The sequence below is a fragment of the Chanodichthys erythropterus genome, chromosome 9 (genome assembly GCF_024489055.1).
Source record: "Chanodichthys erythropterus isolate Z2021 chromosome 9, ASM2448905v1, whole genome shotgun sequence".
NCBI classification, from domain to species: domain Eukaryota; kingdom Metazoa; phylum Chordata; class Actinopteri; order Cypriniformes; family Xenocyprididae; genus Chanodichthys; species Chanodichthys erythropterus.
In genome coordinates this window covers 16,930,646-16,948,615 of record NC_090229.1, presented here as the reverse complement: position 1 = coordinate 16,948,615, position 17,970 = coordinate 16,930,646, and the positions used below count along the sequence as shown (strand labels likewise).

Genomic DNA, 17,970 nt, shown 5'->3' with positions numbered 1-17,970 from the left:
ATGTCTAGCTTTCTGGGCACTGAAAGTGTTAATGATCTTGCTGGCAATGCAGGCCTCACTGAGCCATCGGATTTTTTCTAAAATATCTTAATTTGTGTTCCGAAGATGAATGAAGGTCTTACGTGTGTGGAACGACATGGCGGTGAGTAATTAATGACAGAAATTTCATTTTTGGGTGAACTAACCCTTTGAGATCAATCTACAGCAGCTTATCAGTGTTGATAACCACAAAAAAAGTTATAAGGAAACACAAAAGTAATAAATGGGGCCAATTTTAGGAGGATTTAAAAGCAAACATGTGAAGCTAAATATTTAATACTAGCACTTATACTACAGTTCAAATATTTAGGGTCAGTAAGATTTATTTATTTTTATTTTTTTTTTTGAAAGACAATTTTATTCAGCGAGGATGCATAATAAGAAATGTTTCTTAAACATCAAATCAGCATATTAGAATGATTTCTGAAGGATCATGAAGAATGGAAAAACATATTAAAAAAATATAAAATATAATATAAAAATATAAATATTATATAATATAGAAAATAATATTTCACAACATTACAGTTTCACTGTATTTTTGACCAAATACATCCTCGATAAGCATAATTCAAAAAGCATCAAAAAAAAAAAAAAGGTAGCGTGAATTTATTTTTTGTTTAAACTTTCTTACTTGTATTATTTGAGCTATAAAGTTCTTGTGATTTTTATGATCATTTTAGGGTTTTTGGCGTTACATTATCATGGCAATGAGGTTGAAGATGATATTTAATAACTTTACACAAAAGGTTAAAGTTATAATTAGGGCTGGGCGATAAATCGCATGCGACTGTCACGTGCATTTCGTCAGTAAAGCCGGTTCCCTGATTACTGCTAAATCGCCATCACCTGCTTTCAAATGGAGCGGCATTTAATAGACAGAGCCGTAGTTCACTGATAAGCTACGCAATATCGCGTTCATATCGCAGATGAATCACCTTCGATAATGAACGCGATATTGCGTCGCTTGTCAGTGATCTACGGCTCTGTCTATTAAATGCCGCTCCATTTGAAAGCAGGTGATGGCGATTTAGCGGTAATCAGGGAACTGGCTTTATTGACGACCTAGTTATAATTATATAACTTTACACAGAAAACGCTACTAAGGAATTATTTCACACTAAAATCATGTCAACCCCTATACTGTTTACATCTTGATTAAAACAATGAGTATTTTAACATTTATAAATTGGCTCAATTCACTTCCATTGTAAGTGTCTCGCTGTATCCTTGGACTGAAATTGGAATAATCTTTTAAATAATTAGTGCCACCACAAAAGTACACCATGTATACTATGCTGTTATTTAACAGGTTTGTTGTGGTTCTACCACTAACGGCATCTTCGCTGAGGTGGTTTTGTAACACGCTATGAAGTGCTGTACTTTGGCCTTCTTCCAGGGTTAATGACACTTTTCAGTGATGAAAAATGACAAAGGAACAATAGCCAAAAGACAGCACATGATAAACGTACTGAAGTATCATGAATTTGGTCTGGAGAGCAGAAATAGGCTTTAAGATATTTGAGTAAGTATTCGGGTTCGGCACAACTGATGTCTGAGATTCATAAAACAATAGCACTGCTGAATTCTCCACTGTCTGCTACCCTTGAAAGGCACCAGAGGGAATGACCAATCTGTGAAGATTTCAGAAGATTAAAATCTGGCACAAACACATTATTGTCATCATGTCAAATTTATCTCAACAATCCAGACATGCAGAAAAGGAGAGCACTCCCACATTATGTCTGATTTGCTTCCTTTCGACTGACTTGTTTTGTATACATATAAATATAGGCCTACCCAAAACATTACTAAAGAAGAGCATTAATGAATACTGAAATATAACATCATTAGCTGCTGTGTTATGGAAGCTACTTTGAAACTGTAGTTTGTCAAGCTACATGTAGTTAGCTACACTAAAAACTACTAATAAATCAGATATATACAATTCTCTATAAACATTGAATATCATTTGAACAATTAAATTTACACTACACAACCAATAAAAGAAATAACAGTCAAAAACAAAAGTATAATTTTGAAAAATGATCAGAATATTTTAATATTTTTCAAATTAGTCTCTTTTTTTAAAGTCACCATTTCACCCGATTTCACCAATCAAAATTGACAACTCTTATTTTTCTATGGAATATCGCAGTATTTATTGACGTTGTCAAAAGTACAGACTTCGGTGTATCAGTGGGTCAAACCACAACGATCAATTCCCGATGGACAAAACCAAGACATTTTTACTTGTTGAGTAATCGTTTCATTCGGATATATGTCAATATATGAAAGAAAAGACTATTGCAACATCCGTTTTTTTTTATGCAGACCTTAATTGGTCATTTTAAATGAACCAAATGAATCGACTCACTTATTGAATCAGACTTCCCAAATGCTTTATGAGAGTCAACATTTTGTTCACACAAGAATGAGTACATTCATGTGTACAGTACAATATCATACAATATTACAAAAATACAGCTTGCTACTGGGAGAAAATACATGGTTACTTGAACAGCGACACTATTTTGAAAACAGCTAGAGTAACGCTACTGAAAATTGTAGTTAAATTAGTAGTGTTACTACTTTTAGTAACCCAGCACTGATTATGTGTAATGATACACCGCTTTAACTTCTCCGTTTGTTACAGTACATATGGGAGTGCAATTCCAAACAATCTGCATCATGCTTTTATTTCTGAACCTGAGGGAGTGCATCTTTTATTTTGAGATGCACTGTAAATGTGAGGGTGCAGTCATGGGTGAGCCCCGTAGCCTAGAGAATACCTATCGTTAAGAGTCAGCACATGTCTGCTCTCTAATTATATGCCTCAAGTGGCTACAGGGGTGTCATTATCACTGTGTGTGTGTGTCTGCATAAGTGGGCCACACCTGCACATGGAGCAACAGAATGATGAGGTTCTTATAAAACGGACACGAAGCAGAGTAAATCTGGGAATAAGCAGAGGTCAAGGACAAGGGTGAGGCAATAAAATGAGCAGCAGAGGATGAGACAGACAGCAGGGAGGATGAATTAGATGATGTCTGAAAAGGGAAAGAAAATGTAATCATAGATAGACTTGGCCAAAATAAGAATTTTTAAGAAAATGTCATCTGAACAAGTAACATGTCTGCAACTTTTGTTCTGACCAACTGAAAAAAAAAGCATTACAATCGCACTGCCAATGGTGATAAATCTAACGATCGCTTAGCTCATATCAAACCATGCAAATTATTATTATTGTTATACTTTGTTCAACATCAGCATTGCGTGACTATGTGTATTTAGTGTGTATTAGTGTTACCTGTAGATTTCAATTTCTGTAGCCACTCCGCAGTCTGAAATCTTTTGCTTTTAACTACGGGTGAATCTCCAGTTTTCACTGATGATTGTTATTTGGACCTTTCTGGATAACAATCCTCCATCAATAATGAGTTTAATTATTCCAGATGGTATGAGAAAAGGCTGTATAAATGATCCGCCACAGGCAGCATCCTCACATGCCATATAGCCTACTAGCTGGGACTCCTTCTTTATGTAAACAGACATGACGGAATGACGCAAAGACGAACGGCTGCATGCTCAAATTTCCCGCGGAAACCCACCTGTACCGATTTTATTATAAAACATTATTACAAGCTAGGGTTGGGCGATGTCCCCTAAATTGGCAGTTGACGATGTTTACAGTAAAACATCGTGATGGACAATGATATCGTCCGGGCTGGGGGGTGTGTACTTTAATTTTTCATTATTATATAATTATTATTAATTATTTTGCTTCATTACTTTATAATAGACGCGTACGATCACACCGGTGCATCACGTGATCAATTGCCAAATTAAAATGTGCGTGTGCGCTTTAGCTGGCGCTAAACCAGAGATGGAAGTGCGCAGCACTTTTCATATATCACAAATATGCAGTGTTTTCAACCACCTAATGTTTATTTTAGGTTTCGGATGTTTAAATACATATAAGATGTTGTGAATCCAACAGAACCTGTGGCACAAACTAACATAGCGACGCCCATAACGTGTATAGCTCAACTAACGCAATCATTATGAAGTTGTTTAAACAGCAAAACACATCCACTTTCACATATTTGACAATCGGAATATCAGATATTTCATGTTATAGTTAACAAATTAGTGAATATTTTGAATAAAAAAGGAAAACTGAAATAAAAGCAGATCATCAGTCATACAGCACTGCGGTGTGTGACATGACAAGCAATGACGCGTCACCATGGAAACCATAAAGAGATACGTTCTAAATAACGGTCGCCTTGAAAAACTCACGCTGGGGGGTCAGACAGAATATTTTAAACTTACGTGCGAAAGGGTTATTTTATTTCCCAACTAATGACTCATCCAGGCTTTAGGTTGCACGCGAGGGGAATAAAAGGGGCGGAGCGGGGCGGGGGCGTGGCATCACGATGGTGTCTCTCCATCGTGATGTCGGTCCCTATTACAAGCTTACCGTTGTGAATCGGGCTAAGGTCTGGCTGGTTATGTACTTGCTCAAAAACTGATTTTGGATCATTTTTAAACAAAAAAAGTTTACGGACTGCAACTTAAAATGAAATTAAAATAAATATAAACACAAAGTTGTTGCATGGTTTCAGAAGACTTAGAAAATAGTAATTTTTATATATATTTTTAAAATTGGTTTTTCTTTAGTGTGTCATGTCATGTCTGTTCAGTGTGAAAACGATTACATTTAATCAGTTAAAAAGTATGATTTAAACTTGGCCAGCTGTGAAACAAGCAAGATTGAAACAATTTTGATTTAATGATAATGATAATAAATATATAAACCTGGTTACTGTGTGTTTGTAAAACATATTCAGTGTATTAGTTCTTTACAGAAATATAATTTTTAGTTTCATTTATGCATGACTGACAAATATGCATCACATTAAATGTATTAGTTTGCTTATGTTAAAATTGTGTAATCCAAATGGATTTATATGCAATTAAATATAGAATTTTAAGTTTAAGCTTAAATATCTTTATGTGTAAATAATGATGTTTCTGGTGAACTATTCCTTTAATGAAAATAGTGTAGAACAGCAAAAAGAGAATAAAACTATAATTTGGCAAAGACTCTCTCTCACCCTCTGCACTCATTTCTGTCCCACTCTCTAACACTCTATTTTTCTCTCTCCAGCTGAGCTCCTCTTCAAGTGGAAATTAGTTTCCATGCAGAAGGCATGAATACAGAAAACCAATAGCGCAGCGCATTTACCATTAAGGAGCCTGGGTATGTGGAAACAGTAGGTCATGGGGCGACCTGACACAAAGGATTCTGGGAGACTTTCCCTCAATGATTCAACTGCAGTGGCTCCCTCCTGCTGAACCAATGTCTGCATTTTCACTCACAGGACCCTTTAGAGAAGCTCTAATTGACAAATAAGAAAGCATGATTTAAAAAAGCTCATGCTTTTGCAGGGAGACATTTAGAAGTCATTTGGAATCTAAAAGTAAAACTTAACATGGAGGAGAGTTTGTAAGTCAATAAATTAATTTAAAAAAAAAAACACACAGACCTCTTTAATGGGCCTCCAACAAAGAAAGACTTTTAGCAGGGGGAGCCCCAATGAATAAAGACAAGATTGATCACATGACCAACACCCTGCATGTCCCCCATTATTAAAAAGAATGTTAAATCTCTGTGAATTGGTTGTTTTTAATCAAACTATACAGCTAAGAATTTCAAGGGTGCATGTCTAACAGCTCATCTAGTCAGTCAAAATGATCTGAGATAATTCAAAACCAAGCAGAAGGCCATTTCTGAGCTCTGAGGGATTGTCTAGAGCCGATAACACTGTGCCATACATTCCTCTACAGAAGACAGGCCATTTCTCAATTCGAAGACTTGACGGTCTTCATCAGTCTTCATAGTGACAGAAGACTCGTCCTTACATGTCTGTCCAGTCTCCTCTTTGACATTTTGTCCTTTGATGTAATCTTTTTAGAGCTCTCAACCAAAAAATGTTTGGTTTAGATTTATCATGTTTATTCATTGCAATCTTTTTTTTTTCTTGGTTCTCAATTACATAAGGAAACCTGATGATCTTCATTTGTTTTGTTACATCTCTCATGTTTATGTACTTGGTTTGATATCCAAAAATGATTGAAGGGTTCTAATGGCTGACTCCATCTTAAATTTCTAGATTGATGAAACCAGGAAAACCATCTCTACTTCTGTGGGTTGGATTACTGTGTGCTTCTCATGTGATGAAGACGCCTAAAAGCCAGTAACTCACTACAAAAACAGTCACAGCTGAGAGCTTCAACTGAGACTCACACTGTGCTTTTAAACCACAGCGGCCAGCAACCTTTAACCAAAGACACACAAAACACAATGACAGCATCGCTAAAGATGGATGATCAAGCCAAATCATGCATGCCAAGAAAACCAGAAACACAAGCTGCTCAAAAAAAAAAAAAAAAAAAAAAAAAAAAAAAAACAAGGGATGAGTTTTCATTTGATTTTACTTCATTTGCTCTGCTTTTTCAAGGATATGGTTAATTTTCCATTAGTCACTCTTTTTCACCCATAAAACGTGTTTTCTACTTGATATTAGATGCTTTATTTCTGGTAAATGATGCAACAAAATGGGTGGAAAACTGCATGAAGGTGGCTGTTTGGTCTATCAGTTGTGGGCAGTCACAGATTGCATATGTTTATCTGGGCCACCTGATCTCCAGAGGCAAATTGAGAACGACCCATGGGGAGAAATCAGAGAGGTACGATCAGAGACTATTGTCGTACTGCTGCATTTTAGCCTGGAGCCGTTAGTGTCTGTCAATGAGTTCCATCTGCAAAGAATAATAATTTTGTGAGTTCTTCTCTGAGGTTTTGCTCTAGTCATTAAATAAATAGGCCTATATTTCAAAACGAGACAAGAGTTCATAAACCAATTCATATTAACACTAAATACAAGTATTGTATAACGTGACCTCATTATGGGATTACCTCAATTCAGGCTCATTTGAAAAACAAATTCTAGTTATATTTTCTCCAGAAGAGAAAAAACGTGAATCTGATTGTTGTATGAATCACGGCAGTTTGGAAATCGCACATGTACCTCGCACTTTCAATACAATTTCCATTTTTTCATTGAGCAAGTGTGTTCATACAGAGGTTTTCATGGGACAATTAAATTCAGATTTAAAATTCAAAGAGACAACATAGTCAGTGACCTGACGTGTCCATGACTATCAGTCACTCGCATGTCACGCCCATGCTCACATCCACGTTTTATCCAACATTCAGAGAAAGGTCAAGATGAGTTCAAAGCGGCAAAAAAAAAAAAAACCTTAACTCCTTTTTAACGATTTATGTCAAGTAGTGCAAGTTGCCAGGGCATGTGGTCATTGTGTTGCATTGATGAATATTTTCTCTTGATGAATAATTAAGACTGCTTTGCAAAAAAAATATTAGATACCCACACAAACATGCGATTATTTTCAGCATATTATCTCTTTTGTAACATTGTAACATTTGTGGTCACAGATATGATATCAAAGCCTTTCAAATTAGAATGAAGATGATGTTTGTTGATGTTGAATTCAGATTTTCATGCAGCCACTACATATGTTTAGATGAGGCAATGTTGTAACTTGCATGCTTCAACAACGCTGAATCTAATACTAATAGAAGTGCTGACTGTTTTCATTTTATAAATAAAATACTTACTCACAGCAGTCCACTATAATAACTTAAAAAGCTGTTTTAGTAGAGTACTCCTATTATATCATGAGGAAATCATGTTTAACCCTGCATTATAACATTATACATTCAACAGAAAAAGCAGAGAGCTGAAATAAAATTGTCCACAGTATCACTGATATGCAGCTTTTAAATTTAAGAAGTGGTATGCATTTATGTTCTTATATAGGTTTTAATTTATAGGGTCTCTAATGGTCTAATGTAATGTCTAAAGTCTTTTTTCTGCATTGTCAATGGATTGAACAAGAGGCAGTCTAGAGTTGTAAGGGGAGGAGAGAAAACATGATTTACGATTTCACAGGTGAGAAGTTATAAATTGGCTTTTAAAAATACCTTCTATAACATTTTTTCAATGTTATCATTATTTTTTAAAAATAATGATAACATTGAATAGTGCAAGGAATCGCATGGAAAAAGTCTTTATTAATCAATAATCTGCTCCTGTAATAATAATTTGTGTGAAAAGAAACAAAAGATGTTGGTGTTTCACTGCCGCTAGTGTTTATTTCAGCTGGAAACTGCAGTGGGTTGTGTGCGTATAAGCACATTTTTGGAGATTTGAGCTATTATAGAGTAAAACAACATAACAGGTTTAAAGTAATTCATGCGTGTAGATAAACCACTCTACTTTACTCTACCCAAGATATATGGCTACATGACAAGCTGAAACTCAAAATCTCTGAAATCCCCTCCAAATCCTCAGGCTACATTTCATTCTCCTGTGAAGAAAGTGAGAATCAAAAGCATATTCTACAGCACAAACCGTGCATTATCTCTAGGCCTCTGAGGATTTTGTAACCACTTTTCAGTAAATCTGAACAAACAACAGATGGATGGAAAAGAAGGAGAGAAAAGTAACAAGAGCTTTAACCTGAGCAATTAAACCACTGAGGTGGAAAAGCAAAGGTGAAGCAGTCAACCCTATCACCTCTCAGAACGCAGGCTGGGTGGGGCTAATGCGGTTTGCTGTCAATGTTAGCGCTCATTAGCGTGACGCATTAGCTCAGCAATAGAGCTGCCACTGACTCGAAAACAGCCCACAGGGGCTAACAAGTGTACAAAAGGGTCAAGAGGGTCATGTTTCAACATCCACCACAGAAGAAATACAATAATCATTTACCAGGAACTCAGACTTTACTGTTAAGTTTTACTTTCTACCTTCTCTGTAGGAAAATAAACAGCTTGAACTATCCTAAGCTAAGGTTTGCTGGTTTTTACTGGTTTAGCTGATCAGCAAGCTGCTCTCCCAGTCGGACAAGAGCCTAAAACCCCCCAAAACCAAGCCAGCAAGCCATCTTATGACTTGGTTTATGCTATTTTTTTTTTTTTTCCAGCAGAGTTGCTACCAAATTTAAAGCTAATCCACATATCCACAAATAGCTTGCTGTCTAACATACTTATGTTTTGGGGAGATTTATTACTAAAGGTTTACAGTAATTTTAAGAGTAAATTAACAGTTCAGCATAATTCATACACCATTTGTCAAAGTAATATTTACTTTGTGTTTTGTCATCTAATCAATTGATGCAAAAACACTGGCAAAATGCAAGTTAAATCTAATTCATCTTGCTTTTTTTTATATTACCAATGACTCTTTTCAAAAGCGGATGCTCAGACAGACTAGGGGTGCACGATATATCGCATGTGATTGTCACGCGCATTTCGTCAGTAAAGCCGGTTCCCTGATTACCGCTAAATCGCCATCACCTGCTTTCAAATGGAGTGGCATTTAATAGACAGAGCCGTAGTTCGCTGACAAACCACGCAATATCGCGTTCATTATCGAAGGCGATTCATCTGCGATATGAACGCGATATTGCGTGGCTTTTCAGTGATCTACGGCTCTGTCTATTAAATGCCGCTCCATTTGAAAGCAGGTGATGGCGATCATGCAGCCCTAAGACAGACCGTTTAAAAAGCTCTTTTATGACTACAGTACAGTACAGTACAGAACAATTCAGAACGGTAAACCCTGATCCGGCTTGTGTTTCCACCGCCAACAGTAACCTTACTTGATAGGCTTGGTTTATGCCGGCACTTCCTGGGTCGACCATGGTATATTGCTGTGTGCCCAACTGTACGTTTCAACTGTAAATTAAAAAATTGGCATCTCTTGTGTTGTCATTTCCCTTGTAGCATGCGCAAGTGACGATTCTCTGTCAGCCAATCAACGTTCTGCAGTGAGTCTAGTTCCACCCTTTAGGTACTGGACTACTGTCCTTGGTACCCCAATGGAAGGGTCCTAAAAAAGTTGTAAGGTACAGTTTTGGTACCATTTGGTATGTTATAACATTCACAACTTCTGACAATCAAAACGGAAATAACAGTGTACGGAATACGGAAAAAAATCATATCAACAGTACATTGGGCCCCATTTTTATGAATTTTTGTGTTGTAGATAAGAAAAAAAAAAGATACATTTAATGCTGTATTTTTGGTTTTTCATATACTAACCCACCCGTTGTAGCCTTTGATGCATGTTTTTTGTACCTGTCGTGCAAAAATGGCTGACAGCCAGCCCTATACTGGCAAGTGGCATAACAGATTGGCTTTCTCAGGGCCAGGTCTAAAGTAAGTTCATGTTGTGCGCTTAACAAGCGATGGAAGGTTTTCACAAACACACATATGCTCTCTAGTGTCAAGGAGCTAAGTGCATGCCACTGTTGAGGGAATTGTGGCCCTTCTCCAGCTCTAATGTTGGCTGCCCCCTACACGAAGGTCCGGGACTGTGCATTTAAACCGGGTGGAGCAGACTGCTTTGGAGTCATTGGCTAAGCTTCACCACCCTTAAGAACCGGATTCAGCTCCTGTCTTCAAAGGCTGCTAAGCTCTGAACATCTTATCTGCGTGTCTTTGAAGTGACCGCTAAACACAAACCACGGCGACATTTTTACCTTCACACATCAGCAGTGTTGTGCAGTCACCAAGCAACATGCAACAACCGTTTCCTCACACAATGAGAAAGAGCAGCGTGGCACATATTATAGGTTATCTCCAATGGAGAAATAATGAGGCACTAATTCAGAAATAACAAAAAAGGTGCTTTTACATCATGCAATATTAATGCACTCCATCATTCTCATGCCATACGCACACACATAAATACGCACATATGAACTCTGCCCGTCTCTCTTTTTAATCCCCACCACAATGCTCCCCTCCCCTCTGGCAAAACCAGATCCCTGAAAGTGGTGCTCGTGTGTTGTAATGTTACAAATTGAGAGCAGGAGCATTAGAAAGACTTTACGCAGAACGGGGCGAACAGCACATGGCCCTCCCGGTGCATACCAACACCTGTTTTGATGGCCTCTCTTCTTTTATTTACATGATAAACACTGAATTCCTCAACAATTACCCCACCAGCATGGCCTCTGCTATTCATAGCTGACAGCTGTTTTCCAGCATCAGGGGACCTCATGATAGGATGCAATGTTGTTATGCACTGCATCAAAAGAATAAAGGAGGTCTAATCCATTAGTGGTTGGTTTCAATGGCATTTTGATTTGTTTAGAATTGACTTTGCTTAAGGACCCAGGTTTTACATTGAAGATGAAATGACAATCCAAAGCATCACACAAATGTAAACAAAAAATGTAATAATAATAATAATATTGCATGAACCACACATGCACTAAAAATGGCTGGATTTAGCAGGCAATAATTCACAGAAAGTACCAAAATTGTGGTCTATGTGTGTGTGTGTGTGTGTATATTATATATATAATATATATATATATATATATATATATATTATATATATAATATATATATATATATATATATATATATATAAATAAAACATTATTAAATAATATTTTTAAAGATTTATTTGCAAGATGACAGTAAAGATCATCTAAATGCAACAATAGAGGAAATGAGCATGCACAATTAAAGATCCAATGTCAATCAATAAATAAAAAAAAAAAACTCCATTCTCTAATATCAACCAATAGATGATATGGATTTATTATGCAATCATTCTGCAACCCCATCCAGATCTACGACTACCTTTTGACAAACTGTCGACATCATATGACCAGTAGTCAAAGAAAAGAAAGGGTTAAATTCTCTTAGTAACATGTTTCCATTTGTTATTTTTGGCATCCCTCATTCAACATTTGACTTGACATTTATTTTTATTCTTTTGTCATACCATTACATTTTCCAGATAGTCTGAGAACAACCAGACACTACAGTATGACATTAGCATAGCATCACTGGACCAGATGAACAGCTGACGAACACCCGCATCTTTCCCCCCCCAAGCCTTTTCATGCCTTTCTGATGTGATGACTTCATTTTCTTTGTATCCACTGTCCTCTCCAGCCAGAGAATAGATAGATAGTTTGGTTATCAGCGGACTCTCGCAGCAACTACCGTTGGTCTTGATTGGCAAAGACCCAAGAATCTTCAGAATGGAGGCTTAATTCTCTCAGGGCTGACAGCTGCAGGGATTAGGCACTCTTGCTCACTGTTATTGACGCCCCTGCATTGTGCCTTTCTCCATAAATGTGGCACCAGGACTGGGATGGGGTTGCTAAGGGGGGCTGAATAGGGGCGTCAGCTTTCTGAAGTCATGTCAGGTGCTTCTGCTTTGAAGCCTGAATGGATGCATTAAAGAACATAGAGAATATATGATATGATAAATATATGAAGACCAACAAAAATTGCGGAATCAGTAAATAGGCGTGACAAATCTCAAAGCAATCTGCATTAAGAACGCGTAAGGTGGATGCCTCCCATTTCCAACTTGACATCACTAAATTATCACTTGTGCCCCGTATTCCCCCTTCTACCAAACCCTAGAGTCCAGTCTGACCCCACTCTGACCCCCCAGCACTGCTGACGCTGTCATGACAACCGTCTCAAGAGGCTTGTTGTATTTGTAGAGAGTGAGAAGTGTATACATGAGTGCATCTCTCTCTATGTTTGTGTGTGTGTGTGTGGGAGAGAGAGAGGCACTTGTGACAAATGGGAATTTAAGTGTGTCATTTACGGAGTGAACAAAAAAAGCTAAATGAATGTCGAAATGCGCAAAAAAACAACATGAGGTAAAGATCATTTCCCTGAATTAAGACAAAACTGGGAGAGGTATAAAAGCCTTAATGTTTAAGTTAAGGGAAGAATAGAAAATCCATTATAATCATTTCACTAGAAAGATTTTAGGGGATTTTAAATTAGTAAAACGAAAATTCTGTGAACTTCAGCAATGGTTGGTCCGAAAGTGAAAAGTTTGAAATGGCAAATGAATCAAAAACTAAAGGATATTAAAAATTTAAAGAAATGTCCAATAAATTGTTTGCGAATTATAGCTGATAAAAGGAATATTTCTGTTCTCATCATGACAAATAATCCCCATCAAGCTCAAAACATTATGTCAACAGGTTTATACAAGTATTAACTATCCATATCTCTTTGGAATATGCCTGGAAAAGCATCTGTGTGAATATTTATGTGCCTTTAAGGGGCTGTTTATATAAAAAAGATTCCCTACTTAATGTTTCAAAGTGTGTTAATCACGAAGACATCAGCTGAGTTCTCTCATTCTCTCTTTCCAAACATGACCTCATAATGTCTTAAAGGAATGCTGAAAATAGAACAAAGTGACCAATTTAGAATGCTTACTTTTAACATTATTATCATCTTCTTCATCCTCATGACAAGGAAAAGGAAAAACAGATTAAGAAAAGATAAACTTGGATGCATCTCGAAGACTTGTCAGTAACAGAAATATAGCAGCCTCAAAAAAAAAAAAAAGTTTAAGCATGTCCTTGCATTAAAAAAAGCATAAAACTAAGAGGAATTTATTTTAGAAGTAATTTTAGCAAACATTTAGAAAGGTTTTAATTTATAAAACAGTACATATACTGTTTAAAATTGAGACAAACTTCTGAAATGTTAGTGGAACATAGTTAATGTGATGAACTGTGGTTACTCTGCTAGGACACCTGTGTGAACTTGAGGAGAACAGTTTGGCCGGTTGCATAAACTGTTTGGACTAGTTGTCTCATTTTTTTCTTCAAGATTGTTCATTACTTTTTTGTTAAGTCAGTTACATAAAAAAGTACATTGGTCTAATCTGAATCCAAAAAGTAAGACTGATTAGCCCAAATTAAAGGTGATAGAGAGGATTTTTTTCGTCAACTGCGTTTGAGCTCCTTCACAGCTCATTTCAAAGGAACGCCTCCCAAAACTTGTGAATGAGTATTGGAACACGAGTGTTTACCACCGGCATTCGCTGTGTCGTGTTAGTGGATTCATTATGTCGGACTCACCGCAGGTAACTCATAATCTGCAGTTGTTACTCCTGTCTCCTGACAAAAACATTGCATGCGGCGCCTGTGGAGTGTGGAAAGTTACTGGAGAGCGCAGCCGCGCACGTCTCTCACAGGGAACGTCATGGCAGTGATTGACAAGCCAGAGGGCCAATCGCTTACGCGATGATCACGTAAACGATTGGCTGATGTTTTTAAGGCCCTAACTTGTGCACAGATGACGTATATTAATATTATTACTTTCAGTGCACCTAATAAATAGTCTTTTATCAGTTAGTAAAGACAGTTTCAAGTAATATTGCAAAAATGTATATAACAAAACATCCTATTTAGCACCTTTAACTAATTGGGCATACTAGTTCATACTAAAATAATTTTGAGCCCACTTGGTTTAGTAATCACAAAAATGGCTAAGCATCACTTTTTGCAGATGCCATGTGGTTTGATATTTCATCTAATGTAATAGAATTAAAATATTTCTAAGTGTAAAATAAGTCTCAACATAACAGTGAACATAACAGTACTTGTGCATTTCATTATATTATAATTATTATACATTTCCATCAATAACTAAAAGCCTTGAACTGACATGTTTTAACTGTGAAAAATAAAAAAGCCTGTATAAAAAAGACGGTGCAAGCAAAGGGATTTTAGTATGGACTGCACAGCTTCTAGTTAAGTCAGTGTATACTATGATTGGCAAGATTAATATTTCACTAAGGCCTGTCAACAATACCAAAATAAAGGCAGATCCAGTGAACCCCTTAGGGCAAGATGGTTCTCAATCGATTTCAGACCTTCTTTCCTCGTCTGCCTCAATAACTGTTCAATAATTGATGAGACACGGATCCCAGAATTCAACTGTCAAGTCTTTCAAGCGGCAGGTCGGTTTTGAATGACTTCAATGGGTTGGTGAAAATACTACACTGCTAAAACAGACCATCTTTATATCAGGGTCATCTGCTTTTAGAGCAAGATATTACAAAAAAAAACTGCATGAAAATACGCCAGAGAAACAACACAGAAGATTATGTACAAGGGCCAAGGTAACAAACAGAATTACCTTCAGAGAAATACCTTCATGTGATGCATTAAATGATTCAAACTTGTAATTGCACCCATGAACACATAAACCGAGTTACTAATCAATTCCTTATTCATCATCTCTGTCATGGCATAAAAAAAACAAAAATCATTCTTAAGTTTCCAAAGCAAGGACGTGAATGAAATACATTTTTTATATTTCAACTGCTGCAAGCAAAAGACATGAATTTCAAAACAGCTTTAAAAATCATAACCACTAAGAGCCTTTTCATGTTTTTCTCAGTATTTCAAGCATGGATGTTTGATTCCAGAAACCACCAAATGTTGCACAGCCAGGACAATATTTCAGATAAAGTTCACAGGCACTTTACAAATCAGTCAAAGAAGTGATTAATGGTCCAAATAAACCACATATTCACCTGTCTTGAACTGTGTACCAAACTGCAAAAAAAAAAAAAAAGAGAAAAGAAAAGAAAAGAAAAGCTAAATAAGTAAGCAACTATTGGAAAGTTAAATAAAAAATATCTCCATCTGCTATGTATTAAAAACACAAAATATAAGGACTAAGATAAATGTATCTGACATTATTTCAGATCTGTTACGTTTAAGATCCATAATGCATTACTTTTTTAGTAAGGGCTGTGAATGAATAATACATTGACCTGGAGAACATACAATGTGCATTTCCAAATGTCACCTCATTGTCCTCAAACGTTGCCTACTGAGTTGATTTTAACAGAAAGTTGACAATTCCTGAGCAACTTTAGTGTGTGGGTGTAAAGTGGACAGTGAAGGCTGATGTGGGAACCACGTAGCATCTTAAAGACGAAGGACCCTGTGGACCACTGAGCCTGAAACAATGGCTATGAGCTGCTCACCGAGATACTGTAAGACTTGGTGAAAATTAAATATAATAAATGAAAGGTCCTTAAGGCACTTGAAAACTTATGCGTCCAATTTTGTAAGTTCCTCAGGGAACTAATCTTTTTTCAAGGGGCTCCTTGAGAGTTTCATCAGTATATCGATCTGTGGAACATCAAAAATCTTTTCATTTTTACAGTATAGGCGTTCTCCGTGTCAGCTGCATTTTTGGGAATCATCTGATGCCCCAAGTGATGTCTTGTTAGGCACCTCACAGTTCGAGACACATAGGTGACATAATAACGTAAACAAAGAAAACTAATATGAGAAAATCGTAGTAGCAACAGTCAAACAAACATACTGCACAATGTTTCAACCATGTTTCTTTCTTTAAAGAGCCACTTACTTCTTGTCCAGGTAACTTAAGATGGAAGATGTTACATTCCGTGGCACACAGTTGTCCGGTGCGAACAAAACAGTCACAAAATACACATAAACGCGCCAATGTCCATTTGTTTGTAGTCTTTTAGGTTCTTTCTTCGTTTTTTTTCTCAGTTGCCAAAGTTTCCAGTCGTCGCAGTTAAAAGTACTAGCTGGCGTTTATAAACCGGTTACCCTTTGAGAATTACGCGGAGCTCAAAAAAACTTTTCCATTTCCAGCCGCACTGTCATTTTCACAATATCATGAGGGGCAAATCCGTTAGTATTCCAGAGTCAGACGCGCTCACTCTCTGTACGAGTCCAGTCAAGTGTTTGCAGGTGTCGGCTGTGCTGTGTGCTGTACCTCGCCCTCTCTCCACTACCTCCCTATTAAAACCAGCCAGCCGTGTCAGTGTTAACCAGCTCCCTGCCAGCACTCAACTGCACGGAGCCCCCGCTGCCTGATTGAGGCGCTGAATGAGGGATTGTCATCCAGCTAATAAACCAGGCCTCTTAGTTAATCTTACAAAGAGGGAATCATTAATTATAAGATAGTACATGGAGTTCCCAATACAGAGTCCTATTAAGTTAGAATTATTACCCTTGGTGTCAGGTTGCATGGGTTATAATAAACCTCCTAGTCGGGTGAGGCCTCATATTTAATTCTCTCTGATGTGAAACAGAGCGGGTTTCTGTCAGCGGCTATGACATACTGGTGATAATAGTCTTATCTTCTAAGGGCAGATATGTTGAAATGAATAGAACTCAAAAAAGATTAACATTTACCCAGTCATTGGGGTCTAAAATTCTGTTGCTTCTACTGGTGCACTGTTTTGGAGTATTTTGAAAACATAACCTGACAGAATAAGCTGCATTATTGGTGGTTTTATCTCTGACTGTGAAAGTAATGTTGGTGTTTAATGTAGCTTCACATGAGCCTTATGGGCTGAACAGAAAAAAAGCAGCCTAAACAGCAGATGTGCATCTCACAGCATAGCTGTGCTGATTTCTGCTGTGATTCAAGCAATTTGTCTGTCAACAATGAAGGTGAAATTGCTGTGTGATGTACAAGCTCAGCCGATCAAGAGATTTTTTTATGTTTAATGTACATGTTGAGCTGATTTTACACCAATAAGATTGTACAGTGGTGGGACTACCCAGTGAAACTTCAGAAAAAGAAACCAAGAAACCAACAAAATGTGTTGTGGTCGCAGATGTTTAGGACAAAAATGGGAGATATTATCACTTCATCATATCACATCAGGTGTAAATTGTAACAGATACAATCAGGTGGGGTTTTGCTCTTGAAATGCTTATCTTCAAATTGTATTAGTTCCCATGATATCAAAATGTACAATTCTTCCCCTCCCTCTTCAAACGACATCTCTTCTCATGACGTGTTTACTGGCACGAGGGTGGGACAACTGGACACTCACATGAGATCACAGCAAACCAATCAAGTCCCGATGAACAAAATCAAGTCTCACCCTCAATTTTTTTCTTGTTCCAGAAGCTGTTTCACTCAGATATACATCACAATAGGGAAGAAAAGACGATTGCAACTTCCGTTTCATGCTGACTTTAAAGGTA

General features: G+C 37.1%; 1 protein-coding gene across 2 annotated transcripts in view; it reads right to left on the bottom strand.

Annotated features, from left to right (window-relative positions):
• Positions 1-16,976, bottom strand: part of sema3gb (sema domain, immunoglobulin domain (Ig), short basic domain, secreted, (semaphorin) 3Gb) — a 42,620-nt gene extending 25,644 nt beyond the window's left edge. The window contains exon 1 of one of the 2 annotated variants that reach the window (XM_067394807.1): positions 16,367-16,976. The gene's annotated coding sequence lies outside the window, so the exon portion shown is untranslated. The remainder of the gene's footprint in view (positions 1-16,366) is intronic. The other variant, XM_067394806.1, reaches the window with a different exon arrangement.
• Positions 16,977-17,970: the final 994 nt, after the last annotated feature.